We start from the raw sequence: 8,569 nt of genomic DNA on the forward strand, positions 1-8,569 counted from the left end.
AAAGCCATCCAGACGACGTTTCAGATGTAGGCAAACTACATTTATAGACTGGGTCAAGCAAATTGGACAGTGTAAGTGAGCACTGAATGAGTGGGAATATGAATACATTGGGCCAAATAAATGGTCATATTTATAGAATGCAGTAAAACTCATATCTCTCACTGTACTGGAAGAGGTCTTGCCAACTGGATCCAATGCAGTGGTCATGATATTGAGTGTGGAAACCACAGGAGAGGCCAACTCAGCTCTTTCAATTGGACTTCCAACTTCTGTCATTCTATTTCACATGCACTTGAATATTCAATCTCCTCTTGCTAGAGAACGGATTATAGGTGCTAAGAAATAAAACGAAACAAAAAAAAAAACACACAAACGAATAAGTAAAAAAAAAAAAAAATTTCCTCTTGAACTCATTCATACATTTCCAGAATCTGTATGAGGCTGCCAAACTCTGCCTAATTTTTGAGAAAATATAATCCATATGTTGCTTGATAGGAAGAGAAGGATTAAGCCAGACTCCAAGTAATAAAAAAAAAAAAAAAGGGTAATTGGTTCCAACGCACAGCCCTTGTTTCTGGTTTTTTCATTATGGCGGGTCCCGTTTTGGTGCTCTTGGAGAAGCTGAAGATCTGGGCTTGGTTTACTTTCAAGTCTGAGTGTGGGAATAGATTTGGCCTCCTGCGGCAGGAAGCACTGCCCTCCACTTGTTGATTTCCCTCCACTTGTTGATTTCCCTCCACTTGCTGATTTCGGGTGGAAGGAAGGGAGCACTCTGACATAGGCTGGTATTATAGGGGTGGAGTTGGGAGTAGACCACGAGCTAACTAAACCAGAGGATTTTTCTAAAAGACAAACAGAGAAGTCCAAGAATAGTCTCTTCTTTCCACGTGGCACCGGAAGTGAGCACTGCCTCTGGATGGAGGCATTTTGACACTATTTGTCATGTCTCCAACTCACTGGAGAATCTAAGATTCCTAGGATAATGAAAGCTTGGGATTCTGATCATCGACATGTATCAAATCTTCAGACGCCCTTAATTGATACCCATTGTGTTCAATTTCACAATTGGCTATAGATTTCAGGAAACTCCAGCATTCGAGTGTTTTTTGTTTTTTGGTTTTTTTTCTTTCTAAGAGGTAGGTTAAAGGCAATATAAGTGCCTTAGTTTTTAATCGATTGATTAAAAACATGCTGTATCTGATTCACTAAATAAAGTAGGAAATCTGGAGGGGGGTGTGTTTGTTTTTACTTTTTTACTTGCAGAGAACTTCAAATGTGGAAAAAGAAAGGCTTGTATAAGAATAGTACAAAGAATGTCAGTATATCCCTTTAGCATAATCACCGATTGTTAACATTTGGGCAATCTGTTTTATGTCCAAACCATGACATAAAAATGAATTAACCCTGTTCCTTCTGATTTGGGACTATCTGTCATATAGACGTGTAGACAAAACCACCAACATTACTAATTGTACACTGCTCATTAGAAGAAAACCAAAAACCATTCTCTTACACCGGTCATTGATTTATGCTTTCTACCTGCTGTCAACAAGTGATTAAATCTAAATCTTATGCTTGTTCAAACACATTATTTGGGTAGCCCACTCCTAACAGCTTGGCTAACTTTACACATATTATGATGCTGAACTTGAGGCTCTAAGTGCTAAGTTGAAGAATACAATTCCAGGCTTTTCAATACAGAGAAAAAAATATGAAAGCCATAAATGGCCCAAGATTTCCTGTCTTTGGCTCTTGCACTCCATCTTCTGGCTAAAAGTTGGCCATGAGACGGTTAAGTTGAACAAACCAAACCAACTGCTGCCATCAAGTACATAACCTAGAGCCTCCTGGGCACAGGATTTAAACCAAAGAAAGGCCTTGACATTGTACCAGTGAAAATAGGGAGAAGTGTAATCAAGATGACCGTGAGGTTGAAACGGTACCCTTCGCTCACCTGGAATGTCAATGTGAGAAGCTGACTTCAGGAGGTTTTACGGCCCGGCAGAAGGGTGATAGAAGTAGGGGACATGGAGGTAGGGGTGAGGGTTGGGGGGCCAGGCATGGAACACTCGGCTGATCATCACGCTTTTGCTTTAAATCTTAGGTAAGCTTTCTCCAAGTCACCACTCCTACACCTAGGTTCCTTGAAGGCAAGAACCACGTCCAATTTACCTTTGCATCATCCACAGACCATGGAGTTGCTCATTGAATGAGTGAAGTAAGAATGAGAAACTAATTCTTTCCATCTATTTAACGCGTGCAGACATCCTGTTAAAGATTTAACCTGAAACACAAATATCAAAATAATAAATTATTGCAGTACACAATAGCAAAATATCTGGGAACTAATAGCTTTTTAGTAGCAAGAACTGTACACACACGTATCTCTCCATAGTCACATTTTCAATCTGCTCCTGAAAGCCAACCTATTTGCAGAAACAAATTATCCATTTAGACTTGAAATGGGCTATAATAAGAATACATTTGACATCCAAAATCAATAGTTACCCATTTGGTTTTGAAACATCATGATAAATAATTTTACAGATCCCATCTAGAAACTCCATACACTATGGGAACCCGTGCTGAGTTTGATCACGTTTGCAACATACCCTTAGAGCAGGTGAAATAATTGTCACAATGCCGTGATACCGAGAGGCACAACGGAGTGAAACATGGAGCTTTAGCTTACCTGAGGGAACAGGCTTGGAATACAGCTTATTAGACCTTAAATTTAAATCTCTAAGAGACCTTTATGCACAGACATTCCCCATTCATAACTGTGTTTGTTTTGACTCAGGAAGCTTTGCTGATAAATATCACTAGGGGTCAAAATACAATGCAATAGTATCCCAAATCTTGACCAAAGGTAAAAAATACTGAAAATCAATATGTCATTGATCGAAGACCTACCATGTGCCATAGACTGTCTACACACGTCACTTCATTTAATCTGAACCCCCTTTGGAAGCATACTCACACCTGAAAACTGCCGTTTGCCTTTGGCCAGCTTCAACGATACTTCTGGCATCCTTGAAATTGCATCTGATCAGTGGTCGTCACGTGCATGGGTTACCACCGTACCTTAACAACGTCAGAAATACAAACACCGTGTGACATGGAGATTTGTTGTTAAAACTGAAGCACAATGTTTTCTTTCAACTATAGGTAAGCATTTCTATGTGAAACTCGGAGTAAAAATCTTCTTTATGGGTTTGGAAATTGGAATTCTATCCGTCAGTTGAAGTATCGATCTATATTTATTATTCCAAGCCTATGATGAGTGTAAAAGCTGTAAAGATTATATAAAAGAAAGCATGTTGGCTTCAGGAGACATATCCTTTTTTAAGTCAACAGATGTTTACGCAAATTTAAATAATAAGTGGAAGAATAATAAGGATTAATAGATTGTATCATAATTCGAAACTTTGTAAATTTGTTTTGGTATACTAACATTCTTATGATTAAATAAAATGACATTTAAGAACTGTATTTATTTTCTGGGTTTTTTTTTTTTTTTCCAATTCTATATAAGCCATGATCCCTTTAAGGAAAAAAACTACCATTTTGAAATTATTTGATTTTTGTATGGACACGTTAAAATCAGCATGTTAACCTTGCCACTAAAAATTTCACAAGGAAAAACTCCCAAACTATTCTACAACAACATCCATGATAAATTATCACTGATCCAGAAATGATAAAGACTGAAGGAACGAAACTAATATATTTATTTAAAAATGAGCTACTCTAATACGTCACTCTTCTCTCAGTCACAGTTGAAAGTGAGTTCTATCCAGCATCATAAATATGCAGGTAGCTACCAGAGGAGAAATCTAGCAGCTGACAGTGAAGAAATTATTGTTCCTTCCCCATAATGTCAAATGTATTATATTTGACTGAAAAATAATAAAAGCATCTTAATGTAGTAGGTTGACTGAAACAAATGACTCAAATTCTCTACCCCTCTATTGTCTTAGCAATGTAACTTAGGAGCCCCTCGCTTTGAGAGGTGGGGTCTATTTTCTCATAAGGAATCTGGGCAGCTTTGTGATTTACTGTCACCATCAGAATGCTGCCAAAATAACTGCTGTGCTTGATCTCCAGAGCCCTTGCATACGTGCAGGCTTCTGCTCTCACTCTTTGAATGCTGTCATGCTCTGAGAACAAGCACTGGAGGATGAGAGATCACATGGAGCAGAGATCAGCTGTCGGGGCTGATGGCATCCTAGACCAGCCAGATATCTGCAGCCATGTGAGTGAGCAGACACGAACCCAGCTGAGAGCCTCTGGGTATGACTCAGATCAGCACAAATGCCCACCGGGCCAACAGAATGGTGAACAATAAATGTTTCCTATTCTGTTCCACCAAAGTTTTAGAGTTACTGTATGCCACCGAAGCTTGTGGTTATGGGAGTAGATAACTGATGGAATTAACGATGACTTTTTCAGAACACTATCAGGCTTATTCTTTTATTCCAGAAAGCTATGTTACGATGGTGATCTTTGCCTTTGGCCTCCATGACTCGATCACATGATGTCACACTTAGAATTCAGCCAAAGCATGGATTTCGTGTATTTCTATGAAGTAAGAATTATTATCTATAATTTATAATTTAAAACACACACACACACACACACACGCACGCACACGCACACACACGTGCCCACGTGCACATACCCCTGAGGCTCATGACAGTCTGGAAGCTTTTTCAGACCCAAGTCAGGTCTATCTGACCCCAGAACTGTGTTCTTAGCCACCGAGTTATATCCTCTCTCCACTACATGTCTCCAGCCAGGACAGACAGGTTCACTTTACAAGAAGTCACCCTGTGGCCTGATAGATGATTTATTCTGGGGAGGAAATGAAGAAAGCCGCTTCCATTTGAAAACTGATACCTGTGCATTAAAACTAACTTGATTCTCTGGGAAAAGAGAGTCTGGTTAGCAGGCAGAGCTATAATCCCACCACATACTGGCACAGACGCTCAGTAAGAGTTCATGAAACTTATACATCAGTGAAATACGTCTAACAGCTTAAAGAAAGGAGATCTGTTAAAATTATGGTTTTATAATTCGGTCCTTTCTGTTACTCTCCTGACACATTTACTCTAAAATTAGGCAAGAGCAATTATTTGACCATATGCTTTTTAGTCTAGCACCATCCTCCCATTAGACTAAACTGATATTTGAAGGGAAGGCGGTGGGAAGGAAGCAGTATGTTTCAGAGAGATGCAAAGGAAATAAATCCTCTTGTATGTAAATATTCCAGCGAAAGGAAGTAAAAGTAATTGGATAGAGGAGCAGTTCTCAAGGTGGTTTCCAGACCAGAAGCATCAGGAGGGGCTGGGAATGTGTTAGAAATGCAGAATCTCAGGCCTTATCCATAGCCACGGAATCAGAACTTGGGAGTGAGTTTCAAGAGAGTCCGGGAGGAGCTGGGGTCTCCCGGCTCCCCGGCTCAGCTGGAGAAGCATGGAAGCAGGCAGGGGACAGGTAACTCACTGGCAAAGGTGTTCGGCCTGCCTGGGGTCCCCTCGCCTTGCTCCAGCTTTCCCTACTCCTTAAGCTGAACCTTCTGGCTGCCCTGACAAGGTCACAGCACCTTGTATGTCATGCAAAAAATATTTCCCAGCAAAGTGCTTTGCCTCCAGCTGTGAAATTGATTAGTGACCTTAAAGTCCCCAAAGAGTCTCCACTGGCAGCTGTAGTTGCTATTTTAAAACCATAGCAGTAAAGAGTGTGTGAGAGAAGAAGGTGTTGTGTATTATGTACAGGGAACAGTTTTAAAATGTTTTCTTTTCTCAAAGTTAGGGAATGGCTCACCCAGAAGAAATATGACATGCTTTTACTTTCTATATTTTTAGTTAGAATAGCTTAACTTTTAGTCGACTGTTACAAAGCTACTTTGGAAATATATTATACCAGGAAATTTAGCTTGTTGAGATTCAAGAGGCTGTGGAATTAGATGAATATCAGCCGGTGCTGATTCTGGGGACACTGTGTGTCCTAGCAGAAGGCTTGGCCGGGTGAACTGTCTACATGTATTCAGGGACACTGTCTGAAATAAGGGACAGAAATCCAAAGTGCTTTATATAACAGACATGACAGACTCAAGTGATTCCTCAGATCTGGACTTTTTCCCTCCAAGTTCATTGCTTTCCTTAAGAATGAGCTTTAAAGGTCCAGTTCAAACCTCTGAGTCATTCATTGCCAGAGGATGTGAGGACATTGAACTCACAGAAAAATGAAGCCAGATCTGAGCTATTCTGTTCTATTAAACTAGCCATAACTTTATCCAGTGAGCATTTATTGAGCATCTACTATATGGAAGACATGCGTTAAGCACTGGGAATACAAAAGTAAAAAGGCACTTAGTCTACAGGATGGAGTCAAGGTGGTTGTGCTAAAAACAAATCCAATTCAACCAGAGCACAGAGGAGAAAACTGACAGAAATAGCAGAGAGGAGACTTCTACACTGGCTGAAGAAGAGGGAGAGGATATTTCGGGCAGGACGGGAGCCCCTGCAGACAAGCCAGTCTGAATATGGACTATGAGAAGTCCTGAGACTGCAGGCACACTGGCAGCGGTAATGGGGCAGGGAGGAGGGGCAGGTGCGACAGATTCTGCAGGCAGCACAGAGGCAGGCGGGGCAGTCGGTGGGGGGGGGGGGGGGGGGCGGGGGGCGGGGGGGCTCTCTCTAGCATAGTTTGCCAAGGTCACGTAGTTGGATGACAACTCTACCAGGAGTCTGAAGATGGCCTGGGCAGGTGATATAAAGACGGCAGGGTGTTTGATCTGAGATGACAAGAACAGCACACTGAACATTTGTCATTTGGGTCCCATTAGTTACATGATAGGTCCTAGCTGCTTCCACGACTGCAGCTGAGACTTCCTCCACCAAAGCAGGCAGACACTTCAGAACCTCTGAAGCGTCAGGCATAAAAATTCATCGTTTTAAGATCAGTGACTATTTGGAAAATGAAGCAAACAATTCACTTCTTTCGACGTTTCCCAATATCATTTAAGAAAGGACAGAAAAAAATAGTTTTAATCATCGAGAATAAGGGGTTAAAATTGTTGAATACTACTGTTCCTAAAGCATAGGTAACTAATATTTATTGAGTACAATATAATGGCTACCATTTACATTTTATTTTGGTTTACTGATGGGATTGTTTTCCTTGTTAGTGTTTTCCAGGAAATTCTTCCTACTCTGTGCACAATAGTACTATGTTTTGTTTTGGTTTTTTTCCTAAAGCACCTTTTAAACATATCCTAATATTCTGAAGTAGAAGGATGCTGCTGGAAACAGAGGAATGCACATCCAGGCCCCATCTACTGCTTTGGGAGGAAGTTATGTGAAACAGACAAATACTAATGTATTGGCTCAGTCGTTTTATTTACGGTTAATACACAGCCAATTAAAATTTTACACAGTGGAAAGGAGGAAAGCAAGATTCATAATAGAAAAATATTTAAACTATGAAAAAACAATGTTATATTTGTAGCTTCTCATAGGCAGAGAAGCTACAAATACAACATTGAAGGTAAAGAGTGTTCTTCATAAACACCATGATAAGGCAGATCAGAGGGAAAAAAGTCTCTCACGCCCCCTAGTGTCTTTTGGTCTGACTTATGCTGTTCTAAATTTTCTGAATCATTTCAGGAGAAAAGAAGATTCCTGTAGGTTTTGTTTCCTAACTCAGAACAATTCACACCACAGCAAATGAAATTTAATTCTCCATCCTTACTTATGAGATACTATATTACACAAAACTAATTTAAATATCAATCTAAATATGAGAGATGAGGAGGCCTGGTGTTTGCCAAAGGCTATGTCACTGAATTTACTCCAGCTGTAAAATGGGGCTAATCAAGGATGCTGAGAGGTGTCTTGAGGTCAAGACCAGACAGCTGCCATCAGTGAATACACATGTGAGGAGAACTTCTTTAATTACTAAGAGGGACAGGGACAAGGACCACATGCCTATGAAAAGCGGTAGAGTTTGGTGAGCACAGAGACCACAGTCAAGGAGAAAAATCAAGAGTACAGGAAGAGAAGCAGAGGTAGGAATTTTGTGGGAAGCACAAACATAGACTAGATCATGGGAGGAAGAAAAACCGAATGGACTGGGAATTTCGAATGTCACTCTAACCTAGTTTAGATCTAAGACAATATAGACAATCAGATAAGCATAGTTAAGAAAGAAAAGAAATCCTATTTCAGAGAAACACAAAATACTGTGCTCAAACAAGTAAAGAGCAGTTTGCATATATATTTGTTCTCAACAGTTGTATTAGAAACTTCAGAAATTTGATGTTTAAATTTTTTAAATATCTAAAGAACATGAACGAAATCAAAAGCCAGACAACAGACTTTGGGGAAGTGTTTTTCATGCATGTGATTTATGGTGGGAGGAGCCAATAGAACACATGGCTCAAAGAATCTGTTTTCTCACCTATTGCCTAGAGAGTCAAATCTTCGTCAACTTAAGCATGAGGCCTGAGGCCCCAGCACAGTACCTGGTGCAAGGTTAGATCCCAGGAAAGGTTTGTTTTGCACAA

The 8,569-nt window shown here is 40.2% G+C and overlaps 1 long non-coding RNA gene across 1 annotated transcript in view; it reads right to left on the reverse strand.

Moving 5' to 3' along the window:
- Nucleotides 1-58: 58 nt before the first annotated feature.
- The window catches only part of LOC111729626, a 10,396-nt gene continuing 1,885 nt past the window's right edge, over nucleotides 59-8,569 (reverse strand). The window contains exons 2-4 of the long non-coding RNA XR_002776305.1: nucleotides 2,983-3,084; nucleotides 2,173-2,284; nucleotides 59-335 (exon numbers count right to left, since the gene is read on the reverse strand). This is a non-coding gene — a long non-coding RNA (uncharacterized LOC111729626). The remainder of the gene's footprint in view (nucleotides 336-2,172; nucleotides 2,285-2,982; nucleotides 3,085-8,569) is intronic.

Source organism: Pteropus vampyrus, unplaced genomic scaffold (genome assembly GCF_000151845.1).
Source record: "Pteropus vampyrus isolate Shadow unplaced genomic scaffold, Pvam_2.0 Scaffold272, whole genome shotgun sequence".
Lineage (NCBI taxonomy): Eukaryota > Metazoa > Chordata > Mammalia > Chiroptera > Pteropodidae > Pteropus > Pteropus vampyrus.